The sequence below is a fragment of the Camelus bactrianus genome, chromosome 35 (genome assembly GCF_048773025.1).
Source record: "Camelus bactrianus isolate YW-2024 breed Bactrian camel chromosome 35, ASM4877302v1, whole genome shotgun sequence".
In the NCBI taxonomy this organism is placed as follows: domain Eukaryota; kingdom Metazoa; phylum Chordata; class Mammalia; order Artiodactyla; family Camelidae; genus Camelus; species Camelus bactrianus.
The window spans coordinates 20834856-20855283 of record NC_133573.1 but is presented as its reverse complement, the minus strand read 5'-3'; the positions used below and the strand labels follow the sequence as shown (position 1 = coordinate 20855283).

At 40.0% G+C, this 20428-nt stretch overlaps 1 pseudogene; it reads right to left on the bottom strand.

Moving 5' to 3' along the window:
• Positions 1–14327: 14327 nt before the first annotated feature.
• Positions 14328–15804, bottom strand: LOC105079282 (keratin, type II cytoskeletal 7 pseudogene; annotated as a pseudogene).
• Positions 15805–20428: the final 4624 nt, after the last annotated feature.

Genomic DNA, 20428 nt, shown 5'->3' with positions numbered 1-20428 from the left:
GCTCCCTCTGCAGGGGCTGGGCGGGGTGGGGTGAGGGTTGTGGTCACGGGCGCAGAGTCAGGAATTACCGCAGGTGAGAAGAAGGTTGCGAGTGTGGCCAAATGTCACCGGTGTTGAGGGCTACAGATGGGAATTGAGGGCTGATGGCCATGACGTTGTCCAGGTGTGAGTCCTGGCCAAGGCGGTGATAGGTGTGACTACAGATGCTGCGAGCGCGCGCACAAGGGGCGACAGGTGCAGAGCCGGCCTCTGGGCAGGCTTTGCGGGGCCGCTACGGAGCGGGTGCAGGAACAGGTGGAGCAGGAAATCTCGTCCCCTTCTTTTTCTTTTTTGCTTATGAAAATCCAGTTATTTTCCAGAACCATTTGCTGAAGAGACCTTTTTCTGATTTGATTTCAACCATTTGTTACAAAGATCATCTTTTCCTTGTTGATATCTTGGCACTTTTATTGAAAACCAATTGACCATTTATCTGTGAGCCTATTTCTTGATTGAGTTTCATGGACCAATATGTCTATTCTTACACAGACATCACACTGTCTCGATTATTTTCACTTTATAGTAAGTCTTGAATTCAAATAGTGATTGTTCTTCTTTTCCAAAGTTGTTTTGGCTATTCTAGTTTTTTTGCACTTCTGTATAAATTTCTGCAAAAACAAAAATCCTGCTGGAACTTGGATCGACATTGCATTAATAGATCAATTAAGGGAGAATTGACATCTTAATGATATTGTACTAGGAACAAAATATATCTCATTGTTTATTTAGATCTTCTTTAATTTATGTCAGGAAAGTCTTGGAGCTTTCAATATACAACACATATGTTGTTAAATTTATCCCTGATTCATGCTTTGTGATGCCATTGTAAATAATATATTTTTAAAATGTCAGTTTCCAATTGTTTGTTGCCACTGTGTAGAAATACAATTACTTTCATATGTTGACCTTGTATCCTGTGACCTTGTTAAATTTAGTTCTAAGTTGTAGTTACTTTTTGGTAGATTCTTTAGAATTTTCTATACATACAACCACAGAGCCAGTGGATAATGACACTTTCATTTCTTCCTTTCCAAACAGCACGGCTTTTATTTTGGTTTCTTGCCTTATAACATGGACTAGGAACTCCTGTTGAATAGAAATGGCAAGAGAGGACCTCTTCTTGCTTTCTTCCCAATCTTAGGGGGAAATAATTAAGTTTTAAATAATTAAGTATGGTTTTAGCTGTAGGTTTTGGCAGATTTCCTCTACCAGACTGAGAAAATTTCCTTCTATTTCTAGCTTGCTGAGACTTTTAAATCATGATTGGGTGTTAAAAGTTGTCATATGTTATTCTGCATCTACTGAGCTGATCAAAAAAGCTTCTTTTTAGTCTGTTAATATGGCAAATTACATTTATTAATTTTTGGGGTGTTGAATCAATATCGCATTCCTGAGATAAATCCCACTTGGTCATGATGTGTTCCTTTTTTTTTTAATATATAAATAGTCTATGTATATTTAGAAGTTTGCTGTTTAATTTCCAGAGGAGTGTTTCCAGATGTCTTTCTATTACTGATTTCTAATTAACCCCATTGTTGTCAGAGAATATGGTATGAATGATTTCAGTCCTATAAAATTCATTGAGCCTTGTTCTATGGCCACAGCTATGGTCTATCTTGATAAATGTTCCATGCACACTTGAAAACAATGTTTATTCTGCTGTTGTTAGATGGAATGTTTTGTAAATGCCAGTTAATTTAACTTGGTTGATATGTTATTCAAGTTGTTTGTATCCTTACTGATTTTTTGCCCACATATTTTAATAATTTTTGAGAGTGGAGTGTTGAAATCTACAATTATATTTTGTCTGTTTCTTCTTTGACGTCTATCGGTTTTGCTTCATGTATTTGAAGCTCTGCCAGCACTGCTGCCTTCCTGATGAATCAATCCATTTATTTTTATGATCCCTTGCTTAAAATCTACTTTGTCTAATGCTAATATAGTCAATCCCTTTCTTTTGCATAGAGCTTGTGCAGATATCTTTATCTTTTTACTCTATGTTGTAGACTTTTTGGTTAATTTTAAAATTATACTTTTGTTTTTAACCTGCTCATGTCTTTAAAGTCAGTTTCTTGTAGACAGCATAGAGTTGGGTCTTGATTTTTCTTATCCAATCTGACAATCTCTGTCTTTTCATGGAGTGCTTTAAAAAAAAATGCATTATACTTGATAGATAACATTGTATGAGTTTCAGGTGTACAACATAATGATTTGGTCGATGTAATAATGGAGTATTTAGACCATATATTTACCATTTTGGTACTTGTTTTCCATTGGTCCCCAGTCTATTCTTTGTTCTCTTTTTCCTTTGTTTATTTATTCATTTGTAGTCATCTCATCTTTTTATGATTCCATTTTATCTCCACTATTGGCTTACCAGCTATACCGCTTTTAAACTTTTTTTTTTAGTATTTTTCTGTAGGGTTATTTAATCATAACCAATTATACCCTACCTTTAAATAATACTTTATCACTTCATGTGACGTGTAAGAAGCTTACAACAGCATACTTCTAGTTTCCTCCTCTCGTCCCTTGTGCATTTATCACACATTTCCCTTCTACATATGTTATACACCCCACTCATCTCAATTATGTTTACTTTAAATAGTCAAATATCTTTTAAAGAGATTAAGTAGGTGAAAGAACGTTTTTGTATTTACTCACATATTTACCATTTCTGGCATTTTTATTCCTCTATGTGGATTAAAATTTCTGTGTGTTATCATTTTTGTTCTGCCTGAAGAGTTCCTTTAACATTCCTGCAGCTCTGCTGGCCACAAATGTTTTGTTTTTGTTTTGCCAGGAAAGCCTATCTTTCACCTTCCTTTTTTCCTTTTTTTGTAGTCTGATTACACTTATAACGCTGGAACATGCACATTTAGAGATGCATAGTGTGCTTGCTTTGGCAGCACATGGACCGCCCAGAGGAGACTGGCATGGGCCCTGTGCAAGGATGACACACAAGTCCAGAAGCACTCCACTTTTTTGTACTTAATACACTGAACTATACACTTAAAAATGGTTAATATAGTAAATTTTATGTTATGTGTATATAATAAAAAATGCATAGAAATGGATCTAGAAATATACATACAGAACTGTTAACACTGACCTACTCCTGGGAAGAAGAGCTTGAGGTGAGGCTAGAAAATCTTTCCCTTAATAATGTCATCTATATCTTCCCATTCCCTATTAAGGGGAACAATTTTCTGGGTCTCTTTTTTTTTCTTTCTTTCTTTTTTTCTTTTCTTTCTTTATGTATTTATTATAGGTATGGGCTCATGAAAACCTATTTTTTTCAATGATTTATAATTCACAGCTGTAATTGTAATCATGCTCAAATTGCCCCTGCTTTGGCCAGTGGAGCCCCTCAAGCTGGCTCCGGCGCTCCTGTGATAGGTGATACCTCTCCCCCTACCATGTTGAGCTTCCTTAATATGTTGCAATGACTCAGAACATGACTAGATAGAACTGTAGCCTCTTGAGAACCAAAGCACACTTTATGGCAGACCCCAGATAGGATGTCACCCACGTGGCACCTGGGGATACTGCAGGCTTCAAGTTACACCCCAGGAAAATCCACATCAGTCAACAGATTACTTAGTTAATTTTTAAATGAACTTCAGCTACATTTTAAAATAATCAAAGGATGCCTTAAAACAATCTCTTCCCATCTCTTTTCAAAGATTTTCTCTCTGCTTCTGATACCCCTCATCTTTTTTGCCCTACTCCAAGTACCTAGGCGTACATCATTTTGTTGGGCTTCCAGTTAGCCCAACCATTACTCATAAGAGTTTTACTTAGAATTATTAAACAAGTATCCTGTGTTTCAGGGAAGTGAGGGAGTCTTTGGGCAGTAAAGAGGGTTTCCTGGTCCCCTTCATAATACATCATATAGCAGGTGGTGTCCTTCTCATAGCCCCATATATACATGAGCTACTGGGTCCAGTGTTTTTAAGTGTTTAGTTTTTAAGAAAGGGGAAAATATTCCTTGAGAACTTAAGAGTCTATTGGGATAAACTGAGTACAAAATGTTATATTCCAGGAGAATATCTATCTATCTACCTACCTACCTATTATCCATCTAGCTATATCATCTGTCTATCAATCCAATCAACTGTAGCTTTACAGAGATATGCTTAAAGGCTGAGTAATAAAGAAAGGAGAAACACTGAAAAAAAAGATAGTGTGTGTCGAGAAGAAATGGCTGATATGTGTAATTGGCAAAATGTGCCTAATTATCTTGTAGTATCTATTTTAAACTAGCATTCTATGTGGTTTTTTTTAATATCAGAATCCATCTATTTGTAAAACACACACACACACACGAACACCATATTGATTTTTATGGTTGATTTCCTTTTTAAAGTTCACAGCTGTTATCATTGCACAGATGGAGGATACTGGATAAGTTCTATGGAGGAAACATCAAGATGTTAGCACTTCTGGTTTGGTTGGGCAGTGGGTTGATGTCAGGAATGGTTCCAAGGTGCTCACATCTAACCCGTGTTCGCTCTGGGCTTGGCAGCAATGTGACTTATTTTGACCAGTGGCTCAGTGGCCAACACGATGCAGCAGTCACAGCGAAAGCCATTAACGCAGACCTGGGACACTGCTAACTCTCGTCTTTTCCTTTTTGTCCCTTATTTTCTATCTTCACACAAAATAGCAACTTCTACATTTGTGGTAGAACAAATGAAACTGATTTATACTCATAACTTAGTAATTGTTTTAATACAGAATACACAGTATATTGTATACTAGTATATAGTATACATAATATATACAGTATACTATAGTATATGTTATAATGTATGTATTATATACAATATAGTATATACTATACTATAGTATGCATGCTATATGTTATGACACATATAGTATACAGTAAATTTTATATAGTATACTATATATGGTACATTATATAGTGTGTGTGTGTGTGTGTGTGTGTGTAGTTGTTTTTATATAATAGTTTTTGACCATTCCAGTACATTTCAGTAGTTCCAGAACTTTAGGTTTCTCTGGGAAATCTGGCAATGGCATTTGACTCTGCCTTCCATCCAGCGGTGTGTTGGTAAACGTTCAATGACTAGTTCTCTGAAAAACACAAAGCCCTGATGTGCAGCATTTGCTGCTTTCCGGGGTGTGAATACTCACACGTGGCTGAGTTCAAGCTACCAATGTGACTCGCTAAGTGTGCAACTGGGGAGAGAAGTGCACACCATGACCGTATTGCCACCACACAGGTACAGCGAAGACCTGACCACACGAGCAGAGGCAAAAGTAAACGGTAGGAAAATCACTGGGAAATGATGAGTTTTGAGTATTTATACCTATTGATTTTCATATAATTTACTTGTGCATTTGTATCATTTGATTTTTAATAATGGTTGTGTTCAGCAATCAGTTGGCACAATTCCTGCAACTTTAATAATTGGTTCTCCCAAGTCAATAGAAATAGAAAAAGGAAAAGGACTCTTTCTATGCTTCTTCTGTCTTTGGGTCTTTTAATTAGTCTATAATATAGAATCAATGTATACATTTTAATTGTTTGTTGTTATTATGAATAAAGTACTTTATTCTCTTCCTAATTTAAACACTGTGTGAATAGCATGTGCTCCCTTTCAAATAAAAAAATAACATAAATTTTCTTTATGAGTCCCTTGATAGAATTTTTTTTTTTTTTTTGGCAACTGTCAATTGCCTTTGAGAAGGAAAAATAATTTTCCTACATCATCCTAAACACTATTAGTTCAGCTTGAGAGAACACTACCCAATGATAAACTAATAGAAGTAACAAATCAAATTTTAAGAATAGGGTTCAGAAAGCTGGAACAGGGTAGTACCACAGTGTACTATCAATATAACTTTGAGCCATTTTTACCAAAAACTGAAAGACAAAATCTGGGGACACTGTAATGACCAAACTTCTCTATAGCACTAAGGTTTGAACTGGCCAATGACGTTTAATTTAACTCCTTGGGTAATTTGGCTCCCTGACCTGGGTGCTGTTCTTGAACTACACACCAAGAGAGAATGGCTGAGTGCAAAAATGCGTGTGGCATATGTGTGAATTTTTTAGAGCTGCTCCCAGCTGGATTACACTAGAAGTGTGAGCCTGGCAGAAAGCACAACACATTCACAGATGCTCCGTGAACAGCCAGAGTGGTGCCCCTTGTTTAGACAAGGATGCTATTTTTAATGCTTAACACAAACGCAAAGCTTTGACTCTGCAAGATCAGAAAGTAGTTTTTCATTTTGATGGGACCCCAATAGCATGCTCTGTGCCTTCTCAGGAAATCACAGTTTAGAAACTAGGAATGTAACATGAAAACAAATACATGTATGTATATACTTGACTGGGGCATTGTACTGTACACCAGAAATTGACACACTGTAACTGACTGCACTTCAATTAAAAAAAAAAAAGAACCTAGAAATGTCCAGAAGAGAAGCTATATAATTATTAATATCTTACAAAATAAGACCTACAGGAAATGGGAGGAATCCTGGAATCATTCATCCAACAGACTCAAATATGATAACTTCTTGAGAATGGAGATCAGGGCATGTTCCTTTTTGGTCACTCCAAGGACTTGTTTTGCATTTGACACAGTTATAAGAACAATAATCTCTACAGAGAATACACTAATATTAGGTGTTGGGGCAGTTTTACTCCATTCAGGATGTTAAAACAAAAATACCACCTACTAGGTGGCTTATAAACAATAGAAATTTATTTCTCACAGTTCTGGAGGCTGGAAGTCTGAGATCAGGGTGCCAGCAAGATTGGTGAGGGTCCCCTTTCAGGTTGCAGGTTTCCTGCTGTGTCCTCACATAATAAAATGGGAAGGCGTGGTTTTAAATCTAGATCAAGGAGAGTCTGGAGCCTCTTTTGTAAGAGCACTAATGCCATTCATGAGGGCTCCACCCTCCTGACTTAGCACCTTCCAAAGACCCCACCTTGTAACAGCACCACATTGGGCATGAAGATTTCAACATCCAAAGTTTGGCAGGGACACAAACACTCAGACCATAGCATGGCCTAGGACCACTGTCTCCTCCAGCTTCTGGCAGATGCCCTTAATTAAGACCTATTTTATGGGGACCAATAGGTACATTTTTTAAAAATGGTCAGATCAAAGATCCTCCTCTCTCGTACTTCCCCACCACCTCAACACAGGAAAGCTATGTGACAGAATGGGATTACAATATGGGGCTAAAGTAGGGATCCTGACTCCTTTCCTTGAAGATTTTCAGGCCCTAGAGTACCTTTGGGGAGAAGGGCAGAGGGTGGGCTTCAGCACACATAGGGACCCTCGGGGGACTGGAAGCAGAGGAGAGCACTGGTCCTTCTCATCCATCCAGGAAGGGAGGATTCAGGCCAGACAGGACACAGGGACCCTTCAAATGAGTCCAGCATGGCTGATGGATGCCAAGCTCTCCAGGGTTCCCCCCAACACCCCTTTAAGGATGCAAGTAGATGTCCTTTCCTCCATGGGCCAAATTGGAATTATGAGTGGGGATAATAAATATTTCTCCCCATAATAAAATGGGCAGGCATGGTTTTAATTTAGATCAAGGAGAGTCAAGTGAGATGAAGAAAGATTCTCCTCCCAGTGAGAATTACTCACAATGAAAACAGTTTCTCACAAAAATGCTCAAGATGTGGCTTTTAAGCAGATGCCTAATTAAAGCCAGGCTTCCATATTGTCCATGAGTGTGCTGGAAGGAATTAGAAGGGGCACATGCAGTGGAAAAATAGGAGGTTCAAGACACAGAAAACATAGGAAAGTGTAGCACAGTACTCCAGCGAGATTGACAGTCATGATTCCATAACTGGTCATAAATGATTTGTTTTCAGAACAAGTGAATGAGAGATTGAGTTGAAATTTATGTTTCTAAAAGGAACCAGAGGGGGAAAGAGGGTGAGGAGGGATAAATTGGGATTTGGGGATTTGCAGATACTAACTACCATATATAAAACAGATAACGTCATACGGCACAGCACAGGGAACTATATTCAATATCTCATAATAACTTGTATTGAAAAAGAGTATGAAAAGGAATATATAGAGAGATATAACTGAATCATCATACTGTACACCAGAAACTAACACAACATTGTAAATCGACTATACTTCAATTAAAAAAAATTTTTTTAAAGGAACCAGAAATGAATGGGAAGATTAAACTTCCATGTGTCCCATGGGAGGGGGAGGTTTCTGGGCTTTATTTGATAACAATGAACTTTCACACGTCTTTGTCAGAGTGCTCAGGTGTGGGACCAAAAATCTATCTGTAGAGCCACTCAACTCAAAACATGGATTATCCTCTCCCCATATCTCCCAGCGAGCCTTCAGTCCCCATTCTCCAGCTATCCACTTCTCCTTCTCAGGTGAAAACTTTTTCAAACCTCACCTGTTAGAGGAAGTTGCTTTTCCTTTTGCCAAATGATCCAAATAATGTGTGGTTCAAGGCGATTGTTCCTCCAATCCTCCAGGTGCTAATCTTACAAGGCATACAACCTTATTCCATGGGGCTTTATTCAGAGGCAGATTATTCTGCGAGTCATGATACGGCTGGTATCACTTGAGAAAGTGTGATGAGACTAATTGGGTGAACTGGAAATCAATTACTTTTGCGTGAAGGAGGAAGCAGCCAGGGAAGATGGATACAGTGAGCTCGCAGGGGTGTGTCTGCCGCTGCCTGACTGATCTGTGACCCCTGGGTTGCTACCACAATTCAGAAGGTACCCTGAAAAATTCAAAGAAATGTCTTTTTTTAGCTAATGTTCATGTTAGCTTAGCAGCTCCCAAATAATACCAGAAAGGTGGGTAATGTAAACCTAGAGGGTCAGCAAAATCTTAGAAAATGTAGTATTCACAGCACTGTTCCTGGAAAACATCACTCCTGTAGGCCTGTGGGTAAGTAAGGAAATTGCTATGCCTCATTTAGCTCCCTGTCGATTTGGAAGACAGAGTATGTTTCAGAGGAAATGTACAAATGAAGGCAAGTCTTGATTTGGATTCTCCGTGAGTAGCAGGAGGTTCACACCATCTTTATCACTGAAAAGCAGACACTGCAGACATAGACTTTCAAACAGGAAATAATGGACCTGGGAAATTGCGTTTTCTTGAAAAACACCTTCAATAGCTTGAGAGACACATATTTTGTGATCACCGTCTGCTAAGGCAGATTCCCAGGACTTTTTTTTTTCCTTCTCAGAATCACTCCCTGTTTTCCTTTGTGAAGCTGTGTCACGTGATCACTGGCGGAGCATCTGCCTGGGTATTCTATTAGCATTTACTGTAACCAGTGTGTAGAAAGCCCAGATGACTAAAGTCATTGCTTTTAAAGCCCTTTTCACAATTGAATTTCCTGTGGTGAAGCAATATCCCAGGGGCATAATAGATTTTCTTCCCCCTCTCCTTACATTTACACAGACGCTTTCACAGCTAACTAATCAGTTGCAATTCTAATCTATATTTCTGATTTGTTTACATGCACCGTGAGGGCTGGCAATCTTTTGAATTTAAATGTGACTTAAAGTAAAATAAAATAACCACAAGTAAATGACACAGAATTGCTAACAGTGGGAACCTTGTTTACATTCCACATTCTGAAAATATTTTGTTCAGCTGGCTGGGGAAACCACATGGTTGAGACAGACTGGGTGATGATTGGGTTTATTGCTTGGCTGGAACCGGGATGGAAAAAGGGATGGTGTGTGATGTGGCTGTCTGTCACCTCAAACCCAGAGAAAGAACACATTTTCAGCACACATGTGCTCCACGCTTTAACAGAAAAGCACTGATAATCCTCGCCAGAGCATCGTGTGTGCTTGGCACTGGGCCAGAACAAGATGCCAGTCTTTCTGAGTCTTCAGATAATAACCATCTCTTCCTTTCTGCAGCAATCCATGGATGCCACTGTTCTCATAAGACTCTCTCAGAGCCTATCTGTTCTTCAAGTCCTTTGCTCCCTCCTGCTTTCTGGAATTATCCTCTAATACATTCCTTTTTCTCCCTTCCCACCTCCATTTGAAGGTCTACTGAGAAGCTTCTGCATCTCCAACACCCCACTGCCTCTTCCCAAACGGTATTAATTCCAGCTCAATTAAATGTAATTGAACAACAGTGCCACAGCAATCACTAAGGGCAAGGCAGTCCTAAAGACCACTGGAAACACAAACCTGCTCTTTAATGCGGTCCGCGTTCTGCAGAGGGGACATCTCAGTGGACAGACCCGTAGTGGGGTGCAGGCATGCGGCTGTTTGGTGTAAGAAAAGAGAAAGGAGGAAGGGGGTGGAGGGAGGATGAGGATGGAATTTATATGAGAAGAATTGGATTTTAACAAGCCTTTTCTAAAAGCAGTTGCTCCAAAGGTGCAACTTGGTAAATTAATCGTTTCATTGTCTGTTAAGAATACATAACTCAATAAAAAAGGTAAAAAAAAAAATACATAGCACACCTGGAGAGAACCAGAGGCACGTTACCTTTGGAGACCTAAGGAAGCTTTTACATTTTCTTTCCTTTGAAAGAATATATATGTTCCTGAAGCCTGTGGGCATCTTGAGAGCTCAGGAGGAACCAGTGTGACTTAGGGAGTCAGGGGCCACCATGGGGAGTACCTGGAGGCCTTGGAGGAGGGGGGTGAGGCATAGGAGCTCTGAGCCTCTTCTCCCATCCTCCCATCTGTACATCTGTAAAGGAGAGAATTCCCAGGAGCCACTGTGAGAATCAGAGTTGGAGCTGGGCCAAATTATGTAGGTAATTCTCCGCCCTTAGGGGAAGACAAGAGGCAGCTCCACCCACCTAGCCCCTGCGCTGGCCTTCTCCTGCAGCCCCAGATCTCCTCAGCTGGCCTCCAGGCTCTGCACTGTATGCCTGATGATCAGGACCTGGACATAACTGTCCCACTTCCCTGTTCTTGGGCCACAGAGTTCTGCCCTCCACATGCAGGGGGTGGTGGGCAAGCCCCAGCCCTCTCCAGCTTTCTGCTTGGAGATCCAAGTCCCACAGACCCTCTTCTCCACCCATCCTGAGCCTTCCCATCCAGTCTGCCAGGCTTCCCAACATATCCATCAAAGACCAACAAATCACTCTGAAATAAGGCAGCCAAAAATAAATGGAACTGTGAACAAGTTCACCAGCAAATTTATAATTTATATATGCTGTTTATAAATATAATTTATAAATGCTATGAGAAGAATCTCCCCCCACATCCCCATGAAATAGACTTGCTCATGAAACAGAAGACTAATATTTCCTTAGTTCTCAATAAAAAAGGATATTTGGAATAAACACATACACACAACTGGAATAAAACTTTAACTGAAAGCAATAAAAAGTGTAGTTCTAGCTAACACTGTAGAAAATTGAACCCCGTGTAGGTGACTAGCTTAAGGATGTGAAGGAAATTTTTTTTTTTTACAGCATCACTGAGATATAATTTACACACAATAAAATTGCCTGCCCATGGTAGGCATGCAGTTTGATGGCTGTTGTAAATGGACACAGGTGTGCAATCACACTCAGGTTGTAGAACATTTTTATCACCCCAAGACCTTCTTTGTGCCCCTTTGTACTCAATCTCCGTGCCCGCCTCAGCCCCTAGTCCCAGGGAACCACAGATCAGCTTTCTGTCATCCTAGTTTTTGCCTTTCATAGAAATGTTTATGAATGGAATCTTATAGTATATACTGTTTTGTGTCTGGCTTCTTTCACTTAGCATGATGTTTTTCATTCATTCATGCTATTGTGTATTTCAATCATTCATTTCTTTGATGGCTGGATCCCTTGTATGGACATTCCACGTTGTGTTTATCCATAGATAAACATTTCTGTGGTTTCCATTTTGGGGGTTATTATGAATAATGTTACTATGAGCATTCACATAGAATTCACATAACAGTGAAACATGGACACGGGTTTTCATTTTTCTTAGGCACCTAGAAATGAAAATGTTGGTACATACATTGGTAAGTTGGTACATATATATGGTAATTGTATACCTAACTTTTAAAGAAACTGTCAAACTGTTTTCAAAAGGGCTGCACTATGTTACATCCTCACCAACAACACGAGGATTCCAGCTGGTACCACATCCTCACTGACACTTGGTATTATCAGTCATTTAAATTTTAGCCATACTAGTGGCTAGGTAGTGGCATCTCATTTTGGATTTAATTTGTATTTCCCTACTGACCAATGATGCTAAACATCTTTCCATCTGCCTGTTGCCCATTCAAGTATTCTCCTTTTGCCAATGTCTAGTCAAACTTCTGTGTCCATTTTCAGTCAGACTGTGTGTCTTCTTCTTATTGAATTTTAAGAGTTCTTTAATATTCCAGCTACAAGTCCTTTGTGGGTAAATGTTGTATCCTTTCCTTTTTTAATGTTACTTTCCAAGAAACAAACATTATTTTGATGGAGTTCAATTTATCAAATTTTTCTTTTATAGTTTGTGCTTTTTATACCTCATCTAAGAAATCTTTGCCTAACTCTAAGTCACAAAGTTAATTCTTCTATGTTTTCTTCTGAAGCAAAAAAATTTGAATAAAGAGGCAGTTATGGAGACCTGCCAATTTATAAACTATTGTTATGAAAAAAACTAAGTAGAGTAAATGGTGGGAATGCAGTTTGGTGCAGGCATTATGGAAAACAGTATGAAGCATCCTTAGAAAACTAAAAATAGAATTACCATATGAACCAGCGATCTGACTCCTGGGCATATATCTGGAGGAAACTCTAATTCAAAAAGATACACCCCAATGTTCACAGCAGCACTATATACAATAACCAAGACATGGAAGCAACCTAAATGTCCATTAATGGATAATTGGATAAAGAAACTGTGGTATATGTACACAATGGAATACTACTCAGCCATAAAAAAGAATGAAATAATGCCATTTGCAGAAACATGGATGGACCTCGAGATTGTCATACTAAGTGAAGTAAGCCAGAAGGACATGATATCACTTATATGTGGAATCTAAAAAATGACACAAATGAACTTATTTACAAAACAGAAAGACTCACAGACATAGAAAACAAACTTATGGTTACCAGAGTGGGAAAGGGGGTAGGGAGGGATAAATTGGGAGTTCGGGATTTGCAAATACTAACCACCATATATATAAAATAGACAAACAACAAGGTCCTACTGTATAGGACAGGTGATCATATTCAATATCTTGTAATAGCCTATAATAAAAAAGAATATGAAAAAGAATGTATGTATATATACAATTGAATCACTTTGCCATACACCAGAAATTAACACAACATTGTAAATCGACTATCCTTCAATTAAAAAAATTAAAATAAGGGGTAACCATTGCTCTTGAGGACTCTACAGTTTACATTGCCTCAGATGAAGAGGCAGCAAAAATGTTAATTCAGATTTCAGATAATATATGGAATTGATGATTCAGGCTGAACGAAGTTGAATAAAGAACCAGAGGTGCAGGGTATTAACTAATTCTCGTAAAAAAAAGTTGCTAAGGACTTTTAGAACAACCTTGGTCGCTAAATATGCAGAGACAACATCAGGAAATAATAGTAAAGGTCATGAAATGAGAGAGTAGGGACGATTTGTTGCTATTTTTACCTACTTTGGCCTTTTATTCTAACTTTGGAGAGATGACTCTTCAAAGAAAAATGTGGGGAATGAGCAGAAAGAAATCACAAGAACTGTACATTAATAGCTGCTTTGATTGATTTATTTAGGTTTCATTTATGAGGATGAGTGAGAAAAATTAATCTCCTTGAATTATAATATATCAGAGAATTCCATGGAGGCCAGGCTGTAATATGCAGGTAAGACCTGTATCTATAAACTTGGCCTCACTTTTTAGTCAGGTTACAGTGTTGTGTTCATTTCCGTGTGCAGCACAGTGATTCAGTTATACAAACATGTATATATATTGTTTTCCATATTCTTTTTTACTATAGGCTATTACAAGGTATTTAATGTAATTCCCTGTGCTATACAGTAGGACCTTGTTGTTTATCTATTTTATATTTAGTGGTTAGTATCTGCAAATCCCAAACTCCCAATTTATCCCTCCATTCCCCTCTTCCCCCCCCAGTAACCGTAAGTTTGTTTTCTATGTCTGTGAGTCTGTTTCTGTTTTGTAAATAAGTTCATTTGTGTCTTTTTCTTTTTTTTTTTAGATTCCACATATAAGTGATACCGTAAGTTTTTTTTGTTTGTTTGTTTGTTTTTTTTTTGGCTGGCCCAGGCCTCAGAAAGAGGCTGCTTTATTGGGAGCTATTCCGACATCATTTTTCAGACTGCCTTGCAGTTTTGGGACCAGGGATGTGAGTTGTCTTGTAACTATGGGGTCGGGGTAACGGTCTCCCATACCCTGGGCTCAGTTGAGGGTGCTCCTGCCAGTGGCAGATGTGGTCCTAATGGAGTAGGCCTTGGGGGCCCCGGGCCCTCCAGCACTGGAGAATCTCAGGGCATTGCTGCCCATGGTTCCCCGAAAGGTCAGCCGACCGCCAGCACCGGCGGTGAAATTCACCACAGGGATGTTCACGGCTTCCACTCCATCTCCGGTCAACCTGCTCTCCTCGCCCTCCAGCAGCTTGCGGTAGGTGGCGATCTCGATGTCCAGGGCCAGCTTGATATTCTTCAGCTCCTGGTACTCCCGGAGCTGCAGGGCCATGTCCTGCTTGGCTTGTTGCAGGGGAGCCTCCAGCTCTTCCTGCTTGGCGCGTGCCTCTTGAGTGCCAGCTCCCCACGCTCCTCAGCCTCAGCGATGGCAGCCTCCAACTTGGCACGCTGGTTCTCGATGCTGTCGATCTCCGCTTGCAGCCCCCTGGACGGCCCGGTTCATCTCCGCAATCTCATTTCCGGTATTCCGGAGTTCATCCCCGTGCTTCCCAGCCTGGGCCTGGAGGGTCTCAAATTTGGTCTTGTACATGGTCTCGGCCTCGGCGCGGCTGCGGTTGGCGATCTCCTCGTACTGGGCCTTGACCTCAGCGATGACGCCGTCCAGGTCCAGGGAGCGGCTGCTGTCCATGGAGGTGTCTGAGACCTCGGACTGCAGCTCTTTCACAACTCCTCCTGGTAGAGAGTCCTGAGGAAGTTGATCTCGTCATTCAAGGCGTCCACCCTGGCCTCCAATTCCACCTTGTTCATGTAGGCAACATCTGCATCCTTCTTCAACACCACGATCTCATTCTCGGCAGCCGTGCGACGGTTACTTTCATCTTCGTACTTATTCTTGAAGTCTTCCACGATGTCCTGCATGTTCCGAAGCTCCACCTCCAGGCGGTCCCGATCCAGCTGTATTGTCTCAAGCCGCTTCCGCAGGCCGGCAATGCAGGCCTCAAAGATGCCTGGGAGGCGGCTGCTCTTGGTCGACTTCTGTTCCTGCAGCAGCGCCCACGTGGTCTCCAGCAGCTTGTTCCGCTGCTCCAGGAACCGTACCTTGTTGATGAAGGAGGCGAGTTTGTTGTTGAGAGTCTTGATCTGCTCGCGCTCCTCCTGGCGCACCTGCTGGATGGAGGCGTCGATGTCCACCTGCAGCGGAGTCAGCAGGCTCTGATTGATGGTGACCTCGCGGATGCCAGCGCCCACGGGGCCCCGGTAGGATGAGCACATGGCCACGCGTGGCTGCGAGGTGCCCAGGCCGTAGAGGTGGCTGCTGCTGCTGCTACCGAAGCCGCAGGGGCTCATGGAGCTCAGGGGCACCTGGGTGCCATGCCCTGGCAAGGCGGTGGAGCAGGAGCTGAAGTGGAAGGACATGCTGGCTGGGCTGGGCTGGGCTGGGCTGAACGGCGGGCGACAGTGGGCCAAACTCTATATGGTATTTATCTTTATCTTTCTGGCTTACTTCGCTTACTGTGACAATTTCCAGGTCCATCCATGGTGCTGCAAATGGCATTATGGACTCTGCCTGGATCTCATACTGAGATTCTGATTTAACTGGTCAGGGGTGCTGCCTGGAAACTTGGATTTTTAAAAGTTTCCCAGGTGACTCTAAAGTGAAAGTTTGAGAACCACTGAGCTTGAGTCAGATCTCCAATACGAAGCACTGCCATTCAGAGGGAAAGCCAGCCACATGGGGAGTCTTTCTGGGAAGCCAAATGTGGCCTTTTCTGGGAGAAGTAACACAATCTTAAAGGACTGAATTAAAATCTAAATTGCAACAGGCATCCATTAACTGGTCCTCCCTCACCAAATGCTTCATGAGGAAGTGAGCTACTGATCCTGCCAGAAATCTCTTCCTTTTTGTCCAATGAAGCTCTGAATCCCAGACCCTGACACTAGGTGGGGTTCCCTAGAGTTCCCATTAGCATGAGTCATTTAGCTTTAGTGCATCAATTTCACTTTTAAAACGATGAATTAAAACCAGAAAATGTTTGATGTTCATGAGATGGAAAGTGATATATTTATAAGGGTCAGAACAAGTATTTCAAAGCATACACGAATGTCTCTAACTGAAAAGGTCATAATTTTTGTTTTAAACATGATAGGGACCATACTGTAGCAATGTATAGACACTTAATAGTATTTTAATCAATAGATCAAAATGAGGAATATCTTGGAGCCTCTTGGCTTCATTTAATTCTAATAATTGTTTATAATAAAACATCTCACGTTTTACCCCCGAGAGTTAAATCTCATTAGGTTTGAGGACAAATAGATCCTGTCATTGAATTTTATGTTTAGAGAGGTTACTGTTTGATACATCTTTTTTAGCTGAATGATGAATTTTTTATTTTACTTTATTTATTTGTTTTTTTACCATAGGGAGCCTAACCACCCTCTAGTTTAGAAGATAATTTCAGTCTAACACTTGAAAAGAAAGATTGAAATTCCCAGCTGATGTGGAGAAACAGAAAATACTTAGATAAACTTGGGGGCAGAAGAGGAATTTGTTAGTTGTTTGCCACAAAGTATAAGATGTTTAAACAGATGGTGATGTAGAGGAGCAAAATTTGCCACCCCAGAATGTCTCTTTGGCATGCAGCTTATTTTGAGCTGAAAACAATAAAGGCCTAAAAGATTCAAGAATAAATTTGGATGTTCCTACTAAATTGCTAAAAGGATGTAGACAAAGCACCTGTTCCAGGAAGGGACCTACCACCACAGATAACTATAGTATGAACTAGGTGTGCAGATGGGGAGGAACCAGCCAAGTCTGTTTGTTAAAATTCCTCTCTGTGTCCCATTGTCTTTACACACCCAGCAAACATTTGTGTACCAAACACCTGCTTTTCTATCCTCACGTGAATTGCCCTCCTCCACTTTGAGGTCCCAGACTACCACCCCAGTATCATCTTTTGTCTTTAGCTGAAGAAGATACTTACAAGTGAGGGTTTCAATCATTTTGGTTGAGTTAGTCAGTTTTTTTTTACAGGCTAAACATTATTTTTTCTACTTTTTAAAACTGAAGTATAGTCAGTTCACAATATTGTGTCAATTTTGGAATAAATTGGAAGTTCAAGACTTGCAGATACTAACTACCATATATAAAGTAAACAACTTTCTACTGTATAGCATAGGGAACTATATTCAATACTTATACTAACCTATAATGAAGAAGAATATGAAAACAAATCTATGTATGTATATGTATGACTGCAACATTAAGCTGTACACCAGAGATTGACACAACTTTGTAAACTGATTATACTTCAGTTAAAAGAAAAAAAGTAGCCCAACTTGTCAGGAGAAAACTGGTCATGGAGTTGATCGATGTTGCTAACTTCTAATCTGAAATGGGATTCATGGGTCCTGCCATTCTCTTGGAGGCAGAGTTTCTGTTAGATATGAGATGTTTTTGCTACACAATTTGCTAACTTGAAGTCTTTGGACATCTAAGAGCTTTTACATATTTTACATATTATTTAAAAATGGTCCTTTAAGGTGTTTCCACTGCTGATGTTTTTTTGTTAGAAGGCAGAAACACAAAGTGAGGGATGGCAGCTAAGAGGAACTAAGTGAAACTGAACAATGAGCGATGTTTGATTTCCTTACCAAGTAAAGGAGAAAGGTGACCTCAGTTACAGTGTTCACAAGTCCACCCCAGGCCACCTCTGTGCCACTGGCCTTTTCTCTCCCCATATCCCCGCTTCACCTCCTTCATAAGGCCCAGTCTCTCTGGCCACAGATGTGGGCAAGAGACCACAGGTGGACAAGAGACCACAGGTGGTCAATTCAAAGCACCTTACCCTACCTGGGGCTCAGGCAGGTTAAGACTGTGTCTACTTAAGGACCATGGCGATCAGCCTGTATTGTTTGGATCACTTTTAAAGCCTTTATTTTAATTAAACAACATTTTTTTTTAAGGTCAAAGAATCTGCCCAGTAAGGTGAACATTTCTGTTAAATGGTCTGACCAATCCAGGCACTAAAATCCTGACTGAAACATTCAGTCGTGGTACCCAGGCCAGACTGTTATCGATGACAATGCCTAGAAGGATTTCATTTTACCTGAGACATTGAAAGGCAACAAAAGAGTTAAATGAAATGGACAGAACACACTCAGTGCCACTGAACATTGGAACTATAAAACTAATTTCTCTTGTTTTGACTCAAGGCTTACAAAACCAAGTTCTCACAAACTGGTGTTGCACAGAGCTTACCGATGGCAGGTGGAGGGTGGACTGGGGAGGGGGTGAGGGTGGAAAGCCCCTGTCTGCTTTACCCAAACACTGTATCTGTCATTATAAATGAACCCACAGGCCTGCTGGTTTACTGACTTCGCCTCTTATGATGTTGGCAGACTTAGTCAGTCCCCTGAGTCCAGCCAACCCCACACAGGGACAGGAATGAGAAAGCTGGTGGGCTGTGTCCTGGACAATGGGGAATTGGAGCCGATGGCACTTGGGTGGTCAATCTGCTGTCCTTTCCCCAGGAGACACCAGATGCAACAGCTCACCTCTGCTTAGAATTTTTACACCAATGTCTTAAATCTCAAGATGAGAATTGTGTGTCTTCACCGCTTCACTGCAGCAAGAGTGTGTGACTTAATCAGCTATTTGGATAAAAAGCTAATCTCTTGTCTCTCGTGCAAATTCTGTGTAAAATTCTATATTAAAAGGAAAAGGGGAAAAATGTTTTGACCCAGAGTATACTGCATGCTAGACATGGTTGTCTCATGTAGATATAGCTCTAATGACAGAGTCTGAATGTTGTCCCTCTTCTCAAATGAGGAGGATAATAATTACCTAATATCCTCATTATATCTAATAATCTACCTCAACACATTTAAGAGGATAGAAATTATTTCAAGCATCTTTTCTGACCACAATGGCATGAAACTAGAAATCAACCACAGAAAAAGAAGTGAGAAAAAAACAATTGTGATGGAGACTAGATATCATGTTACTAAAAAGCCAATGGGTCAATCAATGATGAAATTAAAGAGGAAATTAAAAAAATACTTTGAGAAAAATGACAGTGAAAACACAACCACACAAAATCTATGGGATGCAGCAAAAGCAGTCCTAAGAGGGAAGTTCATAGTGATACAGTCCTTCCTCAAAAAAACAAGAACAATCTCAAACAAACAACCTAACCTACCCCCTCAAAGAATTAGAAAAAGAAGAACAAAACGTAAAGTCAGCAGAAGGAAAGAAATAATAAACAACAGAGAGGAAATAAATAAAATAGAGATTAAAAAATAGAAAAATTTAATGAAACCAAGAGCTGGTTTTTCAGAAGAGTGATCAAAATTGACAAACCTCTGGCCAGGCTCACCAAAAAGAAAAGAGAGAGGACACAGATAAACAAAATAAGCACGGAAAGAGGAGAAATTACAACTAATACCACAGAAATACAAAAAACCGTAAGAGAATACTATGAACAATTATATGCCAACAAATCAGACAACCTTGAAAAAAATGGGCAATTTCCAGAAACATATAGTCCACCAAAACTGAATCAAGAAGAAATAGATAATTTGAATGGACTAATTATTAGAAGTAAAATGGAATCTATAATAATAATAATAAAAAACTCCCTACAAACAAAAGGCCAGGACGAGATGGCTTCACTGGGGAATTCTACCAAACATTAAAGAAAAACTTACACCTAACCTTCTCAAACTGTTCCAAGAGACTGAAGAGGAGGGAACACTCCCAAACTCATTCTATGAAGCCACCATCACCCTGATACCAAAACCAGACAACGGCACTTCCAGAAAAGAAAATTCAAAATGTAAAATCATTTTTCCTCACACAGAGTACCAATAAATAAGTAAGTAAATAAATAAAATGATTATTTGGTGGAAGAAAAGCACCACCTAAAAGTAAGATAAGAAGCTTAAACAAAATGCCTTATTCCTTGTGTAAGGAATAAATAAACACTGGGTTTACTCTGTTAATATTTTATCTATATTTACCTCTTTGTGCATGAGGGAA